We start from the raw sequence: 18,378 nt of genomic DNA on the forward strand, positions 1-18,378 counted from the left end.
ATTGCTCCAAACACTTATTACTCTGAGCATCAAGAACTTTCAGAATTAAGTTTAAAGTTATGCTACCTAATCTTATTAAACTAAATATTCTTCACAGCAATATTCTGAGTTTTTAATCTATGATTTGCTTATTTTAATGGAGCATTCCTTTAGTAGACTGCAAACCTGAAGCTTTATTTTTGATAGCTCATCTTAGACAGGTCTGAACATTTCTACTGACCATATCTGGAGCTGAAACTGGCGTCAAGGAAGATCTCTTAATATCATTGGTGTGTGAACTGTCATTAGTAGCATATTGAATTATAGCACAACCAGCTTGTGTTTACACCTGAAAAAAACCCAGGAGATTTAAGATTTTTGGAGTTGAAAAACTTGCTGAGAAATATCTTCCATTAGAAAAATCAGTCTAGCTGGAATGTAACTGAAAATATTTGCAATAATCAGATTAGTAAAGTAGCATGATTTGTCCTCCTGAGATGTATAAGCCCTAGACTTTCGCTTTTGGACTCTGCCAGCAATGCTTTTGTCTGCTCAAATCTGGTTAGTAATCATCAGTGTGATGGGCATTTAATCTTCTATAATACTGTAATTGCAGCTTTCAGAAGCACGTTAATCCTGTTGCATGAAATTGGTGTGGTTTTCTGACTACTTATAACCCTAATATTTTGCAAGTTTACAGACTCCATTCAGCAACAAATTTGGCAAAGCAACACAATTTTGTGTTGAGTTCTGGTAAAGACGGCACAAAGCTGAGGTCTTCATCGAGATTTTGGGTCAGACTTAGTTGTTTCTTAAGTTCTTTGGGATAGTTTTGGGGACAGGTTAGGGTTTAGAGATAGGGATGAGGAGGAGTTAAATGGTTGGACTCAGCTCCGTATTTGAAATCCAGCGATGTGGACAGGTGACAAATGACATCCAGAGGTCACATCTGAAGTCTAGCAATGTGGACAGGAGACAAAGAACACCCAGAGTCCAGCCTTCTGCTTTGTGCTTGAAAACCAGTAACATAGATGGGTGATGAAGGACATCCACGGGTATCAGTGGGTCCTGGGTTTGGATGTCCAGGAGTCATGAGGGTCTGTCAGTCGAGAGCGCAGAGTTTGAGCCGAGAGTTCGAGGTCTCATCATTGACTAGCCTGGGAGCCGATATTGCAGATCAAAGCCTGGAGGTTGGTTGGAAGTCTGGAAGTCGAAACCCGATGGCTGAAGCCTAGATACCAGAGGCCGGAGAACGGAAGCATGTCCTGAAGTTGGAGGTCTCTGTGTGTGGGTGGGTGGAAGGGAGAAAATGAGCTTGCTTGCTGTTTTCTGTTTTATTGTGTTCTGTGTTGTTCTGCCCGATTTTGTGGGCATGCTATGTTGGCACAAAAATGTGTGGTAGCACTTGCAGGTTGTCCTCAGTTAGTTGAGCTGGTTGTTAACACAAAAACGCAGCATCTATAGGAAGAAGCACAGTCGATGTTTCGGGCCGAGACCCTTCGTCAGGACTAACTGAAAGAAGAGATAGTAAGAGATTTGAAAGTAGGAGGGGGAGCGGGAAATCCGAAATGATAGGAGAAGACCGGAGGGGGAGGGGTGAAGCTAAGAGCTGGAAAGGTGATTGGCAAAGCGGAATACAGGGCTGGAGAAGGGAAAGGATCATGGGACGGGAGGCCTAGGGAGAAAGAAAGGGGGAGAGGAGCACCAGAAAGAGATGGAAAACAGGCAAAGAGTGATTGTAAGAGGGGCAGAGAGAAAAAAAAAGGAGGGGGGGATAAATAAGGGATGGGGTAAGAAGGGTATTAACAGAATTTAGAGAAATCAATGTTTGTGCCATCAGGTTGGAGGCGACCCAGACCGAATATAAAGTGTTATTCCTCCAACCTGAGTGTGGCTTCATCTTGACAGTAGAGGAGGCCATGGATAGACATATCAGAATAGGAATGGAACGTGGAATTAAAATGTGTGGCTACTGGGAGATCCTGCTTTCTCTGGCTGACAGAGTGTAGGTGTTCAGTGAAATGGTCTCCCAGTCTGCGTCAGGTCTCACCAATATATAAAAGGCCACACTGGGAGCACCAGACGCAGTATCCCGCACCAGCCAACTCACAGGTGAAGTGTCGCCTCACCTGGAAAGACTGTCTGGTGCCCTGAATGGTGGTGAAGGAGGAAGTGTAAGGGCAGGTGTAGCACTTGTTCTGCTTACAAGGCTAAGTGCTGGGAGGGAGATCGATGGGAAGGGATGGGGGGAACGAATGGACAAGGGAGTTGCTTAGGGAGTGATCCCTGTGGAAAGCAGAAGGGGGAAAGGGAAAGATGTGCTTGGTAGTGGGATCCCGTTGGAGGTGGCGGAAGTTACGGAGAATTACATGTTGGACCTGGAGGCTGGTGGGGTGGTAGGTGAGGACAAGGGGAACCCTATCCCGAGTGGGGTGACGGGCCGATGGGGTGAGAGCAGATGTGCGGGAAATGGGAGAGATGCATTTGATGCAGAGTTGATGGTGGAGGAAGGGAAGCCGCTTTGTTTAAAAAAGGAAGACATCTCCTTTGTCCTGGACTGAAAAGCCTCATCCTGAGAGCAGATGCAGCAGAGACGGAGGAATTGTGAGAAGGGGATGGCATTTTTGCAAGAGACAGGGTGGGAAGAGGAACAGTCCAGGTAAATATTCCAGGTTAAATATGTCTTTCTTCCCACATTGGTGCAATAGCTTCTCCCAGCCAATTGAATTGTGCAGGCCACATGTTTTTTTTATTATTAAGGTCTACTCAGTTCCCTTCCTACCATTTAGAAGTCAAAAAAATTATCGATTTTGATTATTTTCTGCAAAATATGCACAAATTAAAAGACCATAAGCCATAGGAGCAGACTTAACCCATTCAACCCATCAAGTACACTCCACCATTCCATCATGGCTGATTTATTATCCCTCTCAATCCCTTCTTCTGCCTTCTCCCCATAACCTTTGATGCCCTGATTAATCAAAAATATATCAACCTTCACTTTAAATTACTTGGCCTCCACAGCCATCTGTGGCAATGAATGCCACAGATTTACCACCCTCTGGCTAAAGAAATTTTCCTCATCTCCATTCAAAATCACATCCCTAATTCTGAGGCTGTGCCCTCTGGTCCTAAACTCCCCAACTATAGCAAACATCCTCTCTACATCCACCCTTCACATTCTTCTAAACTTCAGTGACTACAGGGCCAGAACCATCAAAAGCTTATGTTAACCCTTTAATTCCTGGGATCAATCTCGTGAATCTCCTTCAGACCTTCTCCAATGCAAGCACATCTTATAACCTCAGGCAGCTCCATTATAGGCACTATCCTCCCCAGCATCCAAGACATCTTCAAGGAGCAATGCCCAATAAAGGTGGCATCCATCATTAAGGACTCCCATTACCCAAGATATATCCTATTCTCATTGCTACCATCAAGGAGGAGGTATAGAAGCCTGAAGGCATATATTCAACAATTCAGAGGGATGAGCATTAGCTGAAAAAATGGGCTGAGAAATGGCAGATGGAACTTAATGCAGACAAGTGCGAGATTTTGCACTTTGGTAGGACTAACCAGGGTAGGTCTTACACAGTGAACACTAGGACACTGAGGAGTGCCATAGAACAAAGGGATCTGGGAATATAGGTCCATAAATTGTTGAAAGTGGCAACACAGGTAGAGAGGGTCATAAAGCTTTGGCATATTGGCCTTCCTAAATCAATGTATCGAGAACAGAAGATGGGATGTTATGTTGAACTTGTATAAGATGTAATTGAGGCCTAATTTAGAGCACAGTATTCCATGTGGTTTTGGCCACCTACCTACAGGAAAGATGGAAACAAAGATGAAAGAGCACAGAGAAAGTTTACAAGGATGTTGCTGGATCTTGAGGACATGAATTATAAGATTTTATAGGTTAGGTCTGTATTCTTTATAATGTAAAAGATCGAGAGGAGATTTAATAGAGGTACAGTTGGCCCTCCTTATCTGTGGGGGATTGGTTCGGGGACCCCCCGCGGATACCAAAAAATGCAGATGCTCAAGTCCCTTATATGAAATAGCGTAGTATTTGCATACAACCTACGCACATCCTCCCGTATACTTTAAATCATCTCTAGATTACTTATAATACCTAATACAATGTAAATGCCATATAAATTTCGTGATCTTTAAGTTCTTGAGGCTGTAGCACTTTAAATAGCTAGTCAGCCATTCCTTACTAGCCTTAAACTCCTTCCTCTCGCTCACAACACAAGTAGCGAACGAACGAGACGTGAGGCGAACAATACTCAACTTCCGGGTTTTCCCGATCCGCGGTTGGTTGAATCCACGCATGCAGAACCCGCGGATAAGGAGGGCCAACTGTATACAAAATTATGAGGGTATAGATAGAGTTAATGCAAGCTGGCATTTTCAGCTGAGGTTGGGTGGGACTACAACCAGAGGTCATGGATTAAGAATGAAAGGTGAAAAGTTTAATCAGAACATGAGGGGAAACTTCTGCACGCAGAGGGTCGCAAGAGTGTGTAATAAGCTGCCAGTACAAGTGGTGCATGTGAGCTCAATTTCAATGTTTAAGAGCAGTTTGGATAAGTACATAGATGATAGGGGTCTGGAGGACTATGGTCTTGGTGCAAGTTGATGGGAGCAGGCAATTTGAATGGTTTTCGCATGGACTAGATGGGCTGAAGGGCCTGTTTCTGTGCTGTATTTCTCTATGGCAATGAGACCATAAACTTCTTACTGTAATCTACAACTTTTATTATGTATTGCAATGTACTGCTGCTGCATAACAACAAATTTCATGACATATGCTAGTGATATTAAACCTGATTATGATTCTGATCTTTTCTGAGATAAGGGGCCCAAAACTGCTCACAATATTCCAAATACGGTCTGACCAAGGTCTTATAAAGCCTCAGCATTATGTCCTTGCTTTTGTATTCTAGTTCTCTCAAAATGAATGCCAACATGCACTTGCTTTCCTTACCACCGACTCTACCTGCAAGTTAGCCTTTAAGGAATACTGCACAAGGACTCCATGGTCCCTTTGCACCTCAATTTATGAATTTTCTCCCCATTTTGAAAATGGTCCATGCCTTTATTCCTTCTACCAAAGTGCATGACCATGCACTTCCCTGCACGACTGTTCCAATCTAAGTCCTTAAACGGACACCCTGCTTCCTTAACACTACTTGCCCCTCCACCCATCTCATGTATCATCTGCAAATATGGCCACAAAGCCACCAATTCCTTCATGCAAATAATTGACATTTAACATGAAAAGCAGCAGTCCCAACACTGACTCCTGTGACACACCACTGATCACTGGCAGGCAACCAGAAAAAGGCACCTTTATTCCCACTCTTTGCCTCCTGCCAGTCAGCCAATCTTCTATCCATGCTCGTATCTTTCCAGTAATATCATGGGCTCTTATTTTGTTAAGCAACATCAAGTGTGGCACCTTCTCAAAGGTCAATAAACACCATCCAATGACTCTTTGACCACCCCGCCTATTATTTCTCAAAGAATTCCAACAGATTAGTCAGGTAAGATTTTCCTTTAAGGAAACCGTGCTGACTTTGGCCTATATTATCTTGTACCTCCTTAATAACAGATTCCAACATTTTTCCAACCAGTGAAGTCAGGCTAACTGGCCTATAATTTCCTTTCTTCTGCCTCTCTCCCTTCTTAAAGAGTGGATTGACGTTTGCAATTTTCCAGTCATCCAGAACCATTTCAGAATCTAGTGATTCTTGAATGATCATTGCTAATGCCTCCACAATCTCTTCAGTTACCTATTTCAGAACCCTGGGGTGAAGTCCATTTACTCCACGTGACTTACCAACTTTCACACTTTTCAGCTTCCCAAGCACTTTCGCCTTAGTAATAGCAACAACACTCTCTTCTGCCCCTTGACACTCTTGAATTCCGGCATTCTGCTGGTGTCTTCAACAGTGAAGACTGACGCAAAGTACTTATTAAGTTTGTCTAACTGTACTACCTCTCCAGGGTCATTTTCAAGCGGTTCAATATCTACTCTCATCTCTCTTTTACTCTTTATATATCTGAAAAACTTTCTGTATGCTCTTTTATATTATTGGCTAGCTTACCTTCATATTTCATTTTTATGGCATTTTTAGTTACCTTCTGTTGGTTTTTAAAAGCTTCCCAATCCTCAACCTTCTCACTATTTTTTGTAATATTATATCCCATCTCTTTGGGTCTTTTGCTGTCTTTGACTTCCCTTGTCAGCCACGGTGGCCTCATCCTCCCTTTAGAATACTCCTTCATCTTTGCAATGTATTTCTAGTTGCCTTCCAAATCCCCCCCCCCAACCACCAGTCACTGCCATTCTGCCATCATCCCTGATAGTGTCCCCTTCTTTAGCTTCTCCTTTTCAAACTTCCAGATGAATTCTATCATATTATGATCACTGATTCCTAAGGGTTCCTTTCCCTTAAGCTCCCTAATCAAATCTGTGTCAATACACAATACCCAATCCACAAGTGCTGCTCCTCTAATGGGCTCAACCACAAGCTGCTCTAAAAAACTATCGCGTAGGCCTTCGACAAATCACCTCTCTTGGGATCCAGCATCAACCTGATTTTCCTGCATATTGAAATCCCTCGTGATTATTGCAACATTGCCCTCTTTACATGTCTTTTCTATCTCTCGTCGTAATTTATAGCTCACATTCTGGCTACTGTCCGATCGTCTGTATATAACTCCCACCAGGGTCTTTTCACCCTTGCAATTTCTTAACTCTACCCACAAGGAGTTTACATCTTCCAGTCCTATGTCACCTCTTTCTCAGGATTTGATTTCATTTTTTACCAACAGAACCACCCCATTCACTCTGCCTACCTGATACAATATGTGTCCTTGCATGCTAAGCTCCCAACTACGTATGATCTTCTTCCATCCATGACTCACGGATACTCACAACATCCTACTTACCAATTTTTAACTGCGTAACAAGATACATTATTCTGCATACTGCATGCATTCAAATATAATAGTTTCAGACCTGTATTCATCCCCCTTTTTGATTTGGCTCCCTGTTACACTTTAACTCATTCCACTGACTGCAATTTTGGCCTATCATCTGCCCGTCTTTCCTGAAAGTCTTATTGCATGCTGTATCTAGTTGTATATCAGCTTTCTCCTAACTCTCTATATTCTCTCTTCAGCACCTGCTCCTTGAAAGGCTCTGACTTCTCGTACTTCATACACCAGAGGCTCCTTTCTGAATATGGAATAATCTCCTCTATTTACTTAAAGCACCAACAGAAATGTGTGTTCTGAAAATGGATGTAAGGAAGCATTTTGCTACAGGGCACAGAAATCAAATGGTGTTTCTATGGATTAGTTTATTAAAATATCAAGCCTTACTAAATAGCTCATCTACACTCATTAAGCTAGCTGCTGCTTCAGTGATTTCTGTTGGTAAAATAAAATTAGTCAGAGTAATGGAATCATTAAATCTTTTAAATTAATAATTAGGACAGGGCAAAAATGGTAATTCTACTAAAAGTGAAATTATGCACTTATGATTCTCAGTGCACGACAGAACTTGCTTACTAAATAGGCATGAAATGACAATTCTAGAAATGATGGCCTTGAAATTAAGTCATAAAGTTATTTGCTTCAGCATGAAGCAACTAAAAATTGGATTAACTCTTGAAAAAAAAACAAATTCTAGTCACACACACAAAATGCTGGTGGAATGCAGCAGGCCAGGCAGCATCTATAGGAAGAAGCACTGTTGACGTTTCGGGCCGAGACCCTTTGTCAGGACTAACTGAAAGAAAAGATGGTAACTGAAAGTAGGAGCGGGAGGGGGAATGCAAAATGATAGGAGAAGACCGGAGAGGGTGGGGTGAAGCTAAGACCTGGAAAGGTGATTGGCAAAAGGGATACAGAGCTAGAGAAGGGAAAGGATCATGGGACGGGAGGCCCAGGGAGAAAGAAAGGGGCAGGGGAGCATCAGAGGGAGATGGAGAACAGGCAGAGAGATGGGCAGAGAGAGAAAAAAGGGGGGAATAAATAAATCAGGGATGGGGTAAGAAGGGGAGGAGGGGCATTAACGGAAGTTAGAGAAGTCAATGTTCATGCCATCAGATTGGAGGCTACCAACATGGTACAATAAGCTGTTGTTCCTTCAACCTGAGTGTGGCTTCATCTTGACAGTAGAGGAGGCCATGGATAGACATATCAGAATGGGAATGGGAACTCTGGTTTGTTTCCCATTGCTGGATTTCAAACAGGCATTTCTTAGAGCGATGCATTTTTGCATTATTTTTCTGGCAAAGCCCTGGCCCTGACATTCAATCCCTCGATACACCCACTTCCACCTTTCCACCCAAACCTCAGAACCATCCCCACCTCGAGGTCCAGGTCGTATCGTTCAATCATCTGAGAATTAAGATCCTCCATGGTAAATGTCCTATCCCCAGCCCCACTCTCTGATTATTCTCGGCCCACAATACCTGGTTGCCACCCCTGAACTTCCAAACCCACACGGGTCACTTTTCTACCTTCAACACTAATCCTTAGCTCCTCCTTAGGTGGAGCAGCACTTTCAGGACTGCCTTGAGTCAGTGGACTGGACAATATTCAAGGATTCATCTTTGAACCTGAATGAATACGACGCAGTTGTCACCAACTTTATCAAGACCTGTGAGGATGAGTATGTGCCTTTGAGAACGTAACGGACACACCCAAACCAAAAGCCTTGGATGAACGAGGAGATTTGTAGTCTGTGGAGGGCTAGATCTTTGGCATTCAAGACAGATGATTCAGAACTATACAAGTAGTGCAGGTACAAACTACGGAAGGCTATTTTAGGGGTGAGAGAACAATTCCGATTGAGGTTAGAGAAGGAATCAGCTCTGGCAGGGTTTGCAGGCCGTTACTTCCTACAAAATGAAACCAATCATGAATGGCGTGATGCTTCACTCCGAGTTGAGCTAGTTGCTTTTTTATGCACAATTTGAAAGAGAGAATAAAATCACCTCTCTGCGAAACCCTGCAGAAGCTAGTGATCCTGTAATCTCTGTCTCGAACACTGACATCAGAACATCAAACATCAGAACATGAGGGTGAATCCTCGCAAGGCATCATGCCCTGATGGTGCACCTGGTCGGGGACTGAAAACCTGTGCCAACCAATTGCCAGGGGTATTCAAGGACATCTTCATTCTCACATTGCTGCAGTTCACACCTGCTTCAAAAGGGTGACCAGTGCCTAAGAAGCTGCCTCAATGACTATTGCCCAGTGGCACTCGCATCTATTGTAATGAAGTGCTTTGATAAGATCATAAGACATAGGAACAGAATTAGGCCATCTGGTCCCATCAAGTCTGCTCTGCCATTCAATCATGACTGTTCCTTTTTTCTATCTCCTCCTGAACTCCAGTCGCCAACCTTCTCCCCGTAACCTTTGATGCCATGTCCAATGAATAAACTATCAATCTCTGCCTTAAACACCCAATGACCTGGCCTCCACAACAAATTCACCATCCTTTGGCCAAAGAAATTTCTCCACATCTCTGTTTTGAAAGGGTGCCGCCCCCATCCTGTGGCTGTGCCCTCTTGTCCAAGATTCTCCCACCATGGGAAACAACTTTTCCACATCTACTCTGTCTAGGCCTTTCAACATTGAAAGATTTCAGAGATCCCCGTTATCCTTCTGAATTCTCAGTCCCAGAGCTATCAAACATTCCTCGTATGATAACCCTTTATCATAAGAAGGAAAAGGAGTGGGAGAGCTATAGTGACAGGGGATTCGATTTAAGGGGAATAGATAGGCGTTTCTGCGGCCACAAACGAGACTCCAGGATGGTATGTTGCCTCCCTGGTGCAAGGGTCAAGGATGTCTCTGAGCAGCTGCAGGTCATTCTGGAATGGGAGGGTGAACAGCCAGTGGTCGTGGTGCACGTAGGTACCAACGATATAGGTAAAAAACGGGATGAGGTCCTACAAGGTGAATTTAGGGAGTTAGGAGATAAACTAAAAAGTAGGACACAAAGGTAATAATCTCTGGATTACTACCAGTGCCACGTGCTAGTCACAGTAGAAATTGGAGGATATTTCAGTTGAATACGTGGCTTGAAAAATGGTGCAAGGAGGAGGGATTCAAGTTTCTGGGGCACTGGAACCAGGTCTGGGGGAGGTAAGACCGGTATAAACAAGACAGTCTGCACCTGGGCTGGACTGGAACCGATGTCCTAGGGGGAGCGTTTGCTACTGCTGTTCAGGAGGCTTTAAACTAATGTGGCAGGGGGATGGGAACAAGTGCAGAGAGACAGAGGGGTGTAAAATGAGGGCAGAAGCAAAAAGTAGTAAGGTGAAAAGTAAAAGTGGCAGGCAGGCAAATCCAGGGCAAAAAGCAAAAAGAGCCACTTTTCAACATAATTGTATAAGAGCTAAGAGTGTTGTAAAAACAAGCCTGAAGGCTTTGTGTGTCAATGCGAGGAGCATTCGTAACAAGGTGGATGAATTGAATGTGCAGATTGTTATTAATGAATATGATATAGTTGGGATCACAGAGACATGGCTCCAGGGTGACCAAGGATGGGAGCTCAACATCCAGGGATATTCAATATTCAGGAGGAATAGACAGGAAAGAAAAGGAGGTGGGGTAGCATTGCTAGTTAGAGAGGAGATTAACGCAATCGAAAGGAAGGACATTAGCCTGGAGGATGTGGAATCGATATGGGTAGAGCTGCATAACACTAAGGGGCAGAAAACGCTGGTGGGAGTTGTGTACAGGCCACCTAACAGTTGTAGTGAGGTTGGGGATGGCATTAAACAGGAAATTAGAAATGTATGCAATAAAGGAACAGTAGTTATAATGGGTGACTTCAATCTACATATAGATTAGGTGAACCAAATTGGTAAGGGTGCTGAGGAAGAGGATTTCTTGGAATGTATGCGGGATGGTTTTCTGAAAACCATCTAGTCGAGGAACCAACTAGAGAGCAGGCCATTCTAGATTGGGTATTGAGCAATGAGGAAGGGTTCGTATGCAATCTTGTCGTGCGAGGCCCCTTGGGTAAGAGTGACTATAATATGGTGGAATTCTTCATTAAGATGGAGAGTGACATAGTTAATTCAGAAACAAAGGTTCTGAACTTAAAGAAGGGTAACTTTGAAGGTATGAGACGTGAATTAGCTAAGATAGACTGGCAAATGATACTTAAAGGGTTGACAGTGGATATGCAATGGCAAGCATTTAAAGATTGCATGGATGAACTACAACAATTGTTCATCCCAGTTTGGCAAAAGAATAAACCAGAGAAGGTAGTGCACCCGTGGCTGACAAGGGAAATTAGGGATAGTATCAAGTCCAAAGAAGAAACATATAAATTAGCAAAAAAAGCGGCACACCTGAGGACTGGGAGAAATTCAGAGACCAGCAGAGGAGGACAAAGGGGATAATTAGGAAAGGGAAAAAAGATTATGAGAGAAAGCTGGCAGGGAACATAAAAACTGACTGTAAAAGCTTTTTATAGATACGTGGAAAGAAAAAGAATGGTCAAGACAAATGTAGGTCCTTTACAGTCAGAAACAGGTGAATTGATCATTGGGAACAAAGACATGGCAGACCAATTGAATAACTACTTTGGTTCTGTCTTCACTAAGGAAGACATAAATAATCTTCCGGAAATAGTAAGGGACTGAGGGTCTAGTGAGATGGAGAAACTGAGGGAAATACATGTTAGTAGGGAAGTGGTGTTAGGTAAATTGAAGGGATTAAAGGCAGATAAATCCCCAGGGCCAGATGGTCTGCATCCCAGAGTGCTTAAGGAAGTAGCCCAAGAAATAGTGGATGCATTAGTGAAAATTTTTCAAAACTCCTTAGATTGTTCCTGAGGATTGCAGGGTGGCTAATGTAACCCCACTTTTTAAAAAAGGAGGGAGAGAGAAACCGGGGAATTATAGACCGGTTAGTCTGACATCGGTGGTGGGGAAAATGCTAGTCGGTTATCAAAGATGTGATAACAGCACATTTGGAAAGAGGTGAAATCATCGGACAAAGTCAGCATGGATTTGTGAAAGGAAAATCATGTCTGACGAATGTTATAGAATTTTTTGAAGATGTAACTAGTAGAGTGGATAGGGGAGAGCCAGTGGACGTGGTATATTTAGATTTTCAAAAGGCTTTTGACAAGGTCCCACACAGGAGATTAGTGTGCAAACTTAAAGCACACGGTATTGGGGGTATGGTATTGATGTGGATAGAGAATTGGTTGGCAGACAGGAAGCAAAGAGTGGGAGTAAACGGGACCTTTTCAGAATGGCAGGCAGTGACTAGTGGGGTACCGCAATGCTCAGTGCTGGGACCCCAGTTGTTTACAATATATATTAATGATTTAGACAAGGGAATTAAATGCAGCATCTCTAAGTTTGCGGATGACACGAAGCTGGGCGGCGGTGTTAGCTGTGAGGAGGATGCTAAGAGGATGCAGGGTGACTTGGATAGGTTAGGTGAGTGGGCAAATTCATGGCAGATGCAATTTAATGTGGATAAATGTGAGGTTATCCACTTTGGTTGCAAGAACAGGAAAACAGATTATTATCTGAACGGTGGCCGATTAGGAAAAGGGGAGATGCAACGAGACCTGGGTGTCATTGGACACCAGTCATTGAAGGTGGGCATGCAGGTACAGCAGGCAGTGAAAAAGGCAAATGGTATGTTGGTATTCATAGCAAAAGGATTTGAGTACAGGAGCAGGGAGGTTCTACTGCAGTTGTACAAGGCCTTGGTGAGACCGCACCTAGAATATTGTGTGTAGTTTTGGTCCCCTAATCTGAGGAAAGACATTCTTGCCATAGAGGGAGTACAGAGAAGGTTCACCAGATTGATTCCTGGGATGGCAGGACTTTCATATGAAGAAAGACTGGATCGACTAGGCTTATACTCACTGGAATTTAGAAGATCTTATTGAAACGTATAAAATTCTAAAGGGATTGGACAGGCAAGATGCAGGAAGATTGTTTCCGATGTTGGGCAAGTTCAGAACGAGGGGTCACAGTTTAAGGATAAAGGGGAAGCCTTTTAGGATCAAGATGGGGAAAAACTTCTTCACACAGAGAGTGGTGAATCTGTGGAATTCTCTGCCACAGGAAACAGTTAAGGCCGGTTCACTTGCTATATTTAAGAGGAAGCTAGATATGGCCCTTGTGGCTAAAGGGATCAGGGGGTATGGAGAGAAAGCAGGTACAGGGTTCTGAGTTGGATGATCAGCCATGATCATACTGAATGGCGGTGCAGGCTCGAAGGGCTGAATGGCCTACTCCTGCACCTATTTTCTATGTTTCTATGTTTCATTCCTGAGGTGATCATGGCTAGAATCAACTCCTGCCTAAGCAAGGATTTGAACCCACTGCAATTTGCCAATTTTCACAATAGGTCTACAGATGATGCAATCTCATTGGCTTTCCACACAGCCTTGGATCACCTGAACAATAGCAATACCTTTATCGGCTTGCTGCTTATTGGTGATAAACAGTGTTTAACACCAGCATACCCTCAGTACTAATCCACAAGGTCTCTGTGTCTCCCTCTTCAACAGGATCCTTAACTTACTCATCAGGCAACCACAGATGGAAATAACATCTCCTCTTCACTAACAACCAACATTGGCGCACCTCAAGGATGCATGCTTAGCCACTGCTTTCTTCTCTCTACGCCAACATTTGCATGGCTAGGCACTGTTCAAATGCCATCTATAAATTTGCCGACAGCACTATTGTTGGCAGAATTTCAGATGGTGACGGGGGGTGCACAAGAGTGAGATATATCAACTGATTGAGTGGTTTAGCAACAACAACCTTGCAATCAGTGTCATTAAGACCAAAGAATTGGTTGTGGACCTCAGGAATGGGAAGTCGAGGGAACAAACACCAGTCCTCTTGAAGGGATCAGCAGTGGAAAGGGTGAGCAGTTTCAAGTTCCTGGGTTTCAACATCTTTGAAGATCTATTCTGCTCCCAACATATTGATCCAATTACAAAGAAGGCATGGCAGTGGCTATATTTCATTAGGAGTTTGAGGAGACTCGGTATGTCCCCAAAGACACTCTCAAATTTTTACAGACTGCTTTCTAACTGGTTGCATAATAAGGAGGGGCCTCTGCACAGGATTGGCAAAAGCTGCACTAAGCTGTAAACTCAGCCAGCTCCATCCTGGGCACCAGACTCCCCAGCATTGAGGACACCTTCAAAAAGGAATGTCTCAAAAAGGCGGCATCCATCACCAGGAACTCCTATCACTCAGGACATGCCCTCTTCTCCTTGCTACCAACAAGGAGGTACAGGAGCCAGAAGAGACACACTCAACATTTTAGGAATAACTTCTTCTCCACCACCATCAGGATTTCTGAGTGGTCAATGAACCTATATACACTACCTCACTACTTGTTTACTCTCTTCTTACACTACTTATTTAAATATAAAATACACACACACACACACACATAGAACTAACTTATAGCTTTTTAAATTACCGTATATATTGCAATGTACTGCTGCTGCAAAATATCATTTTACAACATATGCATGATATTAAACACGATTCTGATACTTGGTTGGCACAGCTGTCCCCACTCTTCCCAACCCTTTACAGTCTTAATCATTAACCTGACCTCCTCTCTCCACTCTTCCACAGCTACCGTCCTTCTTATTGATCCCCTCCCCCATCCTTAATCTTGTTTGTCAAACCAACCTAGATCATACTCTTTGGTCTAGACCCATGACTCTCCTGTCCCTCCACATGGACCTGGCCTCAACCCTGACAATATATTGTTAGAAAGAAAATACAGAATGCCCTTTATTGAAACTTGTGATGGTCCATCCACAACAAAAAAGTTTGGTCATAGGCATTGAAATTGTCATTTAACACATTAATTATGGTGCATTGAAACTCTTAAGCCAATATTTTCTAATTATCTTCAGAGGCCCTCATTAAATTTTCTTAGCTTTCTTACTGTTGTAACTGTTGTATATCTTTCGTGCTTCATACAAATTAGCATTCCAGATCTGTGAATTTAGACAATCACGATGAATTATGCTTTTCGATGGCAGAGTTATCACACATTCTTTCTTTACATCCATCAACTTTGCAGGAGTTCCAAAGATGAGCTCTGGTAAATTGTTCCACCCTCGTGAAATATTACTCACTTTGTCGACAGATACAATATGGGTCATCAACTCTCTCAGACAAACAACTACATTATAGCACCATAAAAGTAACAGTGCAAAACTGCTAGTGGAATATTAGATCAGGATAAGGAAATATCTGAGTGACCTTTCATCAGTAATTAAACACTTCTGGTTCTCTATCACGCTTAATATTTGACAGAGTATTCCCCTCACACTTCGCAGAATTTGATTTTGCATTTTGTCTTCCATGAGGAAGCTCTTGTCATTATTTTGTAAGTTATTTTCGTTCTTTGCAAACACTAAAACATACTTCAAAATAGTTGTAGCATTTAGAACGTTTCCTAACCAAATAAACGGGCTTTAGGTTTTAGTTACATTAAACACAATTCACTACCCAACACCTTGGCTCAATAGTAAGGCTGTTAGTAGTTAGCAGGACAGTTAATAGAAAACCCATAACTTCGCGGCAGCAGGAAATATTAAGCCTGTACTCTCGAGTTCAGAAGAATGGGAGGAGATCTCAGTGAAGCTTGCAAAATTCTTACCATACTTGAAAGACAGAATGCAGGGAACAGGCTTCCCATGGTTGAGTCCAGAATCAGGGGTCACAGTCTCAGAATAAGGGTAGACTGTTTAGGAATGAGAACAGCAGAAACTTCTTCATGTAAAGGATAGAGAATAATTGAAAATCTCTGCCTGGGAGGACTGAAAAAGTCCAAATGGTGAGTTTAATGAAAAGAAAGATAGATTTCTGGATACTTAGGACACAAGCAATATGGGGATAGCACAGGAAGATGGCATTGTTTTTTATGCAACATGTTTTATTACCAACAAATAAAATGAAAATGTACATTCCAAAGGAATGTGAGCTGCTGCATGCATAAAAATCACTACATAAAATATACTTCACATGTTTAAAAGTAAAGAATAACCTTATTCCTAATGCAATATCACAATTCATTTTAATTTGCAAACTGAAGGGAAAATTACAATTTTCTTTCAGATCAATGATTGGAATATGGTTTTTACATGGACGAATTTAGATCTGCAAAAACTAAGGGGTTTACAAGAGCAGTATTCATTGCTGGAGTCTGTTCAATTCATGCTAAACTAATCATGATTGTGGTAATATCTAAACATCTGAACAATATCTTGAGAATCAATGGCCAAGTCTGAAGCTGGGAACACAGAGAAGGTGAAAGAGTTCAAAAAGAAAGTGTTGTAAATGTGGAGGCCAAGTCATTCGGTGTACTGAGGTTGACAGGTTCTTGGTTAGTCAGTGCATCAATGGTTATTGGAAGAATGGGGTTGAGAGGGATAATAAATCAGCCATGATGGAATGGTGGAGCAGACTCCATGGGCCAAATGGCCTAATTCTGCTCCTATATCTTATGAATCCGAAAAAGTTAAAATAAAAGCTGAGAATACTCAGCAGGTTAGGCAGAGTCTACAGAAAAATGGACAGTAAACATTTCAGGTAATTTGTTTTCCTGCTGTTCCATGAAAAAAAATTGTTTGCATATGAAGACGTATTTAAGAAAATATCAAATAACTAATTTTCTAAAAATCTAACATCAACTAGAAGCCTTAGATTAAAAAGTAATTTCTGTCAAATTTTAATATATGTTTTCCCTTTACAGGGGATTAGTCCCTCTTAAAATGTCAATGATAAACTCAACAAAATTAATGATTAATAAATCATTTGGCTTTGACTTATTAAATTTTACAGTGCCCCACAAAGTTGATTTTAGTAACATTTTTGAAAGCTGTTCTCAAAACATTATTCAGTTGTTAAGACTGAAGAGTTTATTTTACCTTACTAAAGCGGTGATTAAGGACTTTGCGATCATTGAACAATAGTTCATTGTATACATTATGATGGTATTGGTGAGCATTTAGTAACATAATGAGCAACAAAATCCCTCCGATATTACTTATGTAACAACCTTTCACCTAGGTTGTCTCAGTATTCTGGTTACTTTCTGCCAGATAGATTTATTTCTATCACTTTTCATATCCACCTTATCAAGTTGCTCATTCAAACTAACATTAATTATGTGGTTCCAATTAAATATTACTATTGCGTCTGATGAAGTCAATTTTTATAAGTATCACTAAGAAATGGCGGCAGGTTTGCAGATAGATCCTAACAAACTCAGGTGCCGTTTTGTGCATTCTGAGAAATATCAGAGCTCATTTGCAATACTGCCTGTATAAAAACCTCATCCTTGTTAACATTCTTCAAGACACCGAAGATGTTCACTACTGAATTTGCAGGCTCAGTCACCTCATCACATGAAGGCGCTTCTTCAAAAGACAATGAAGGAGAAACAAAGGTCATTCATGAGCCCACACACATCCATTATGTCACATGCTTGTTGGTGTGCAACCAAATAGTAGTATTTAGGACAATTTGTCATCTCCTGTCACTGTGAAATGCTTCAGATTCATTCTCTCTCCATAGCATCAGCAAATTTGGGAATTAGCAGCAAATCTATGCGGAATATAGATCTTTAAAAATAAAGGAAAATCATACAGCTAAATTACAAAATAATTTTAAGAAAGAGCCACCAAAAGCATCTCTAAATGTAAAAATCACTTTTAGCAAATCCCACAGGTGAACAATCAGTATTAATTTGGTATTAATTTTTAATGTTTCTTAGAATCTGAAACTTTCAAAAGCTATTAAAATATATAAAAATATTTAAAAAGTGCTTAATAAATTTAAAAATAGTTAAATCACTAATTAACTCTAAAAAATACGAAGTCACTAGCACTGACCTGGTCCAAGTAGTTGGTCTTTTCAATTGATATCAATGTAAAAGAACTCCCTGTGCCAGGTTATTCAAGTAGATCCTGTACAGGAAGTGGCGTGCAATCACCACAATCTTGTCTTTTAAAGCTGGTCCTCTTGAGGAGTCCAGCCTTGGAGCACAGTGACAGAGCAACAAGCTCAGGATGAAGAATTGTAAAATATCCCAATCTTGCTGGCACTTTAGAGGAAAACTGCTGACAGCTACACAGAGAATTGAAGGCACTTCCACAGAAAACTAGGCCTCTATATGTAAAATATTTTTATTTTTCCTCAAGCTTAATTGCATTTATGCTCTGGATTGTTGTTCCTTAAGGTTATCGTAGCTGGGAGTGGTAATGGGGATAGGCTCCCACTACTCATTAAATGCTCCTAATGGCATGCGTCTCCAATAGCCTTTGACAACAAAAGTCTA

The 18,378-nt window shown here is 41.8% G+C and overlaps 1 protein-coding gene across 2 annotated transcripts in view; it reads right to left on the reverse strand.

Annotated features, from left to right (window-relative positions):
* Nucleotides 1-18,378, reverse strand: part of stx8 (syntaxin 8) — a 184,129-nt gene that overhangs the window by 24,464 nt on the left and 141,287 nt on the right. The window lies entirely within an intron of this gene.

The sequence above is a fragment of the Hemitrygon akajei genome, chromosome 22 (assembly GCF_048418815.1).
Source record: "Hemitrygon akajei chromosome 22, sHemAka1.3, whole genome shotgun sequence".
Lineage (NCBI taxonomy): Eukaryota > Metazoa > Chordata > Chondrichthyes > Myliobatiformes > Dasyatidae > Hemitrygon > Hemitrygon akajei.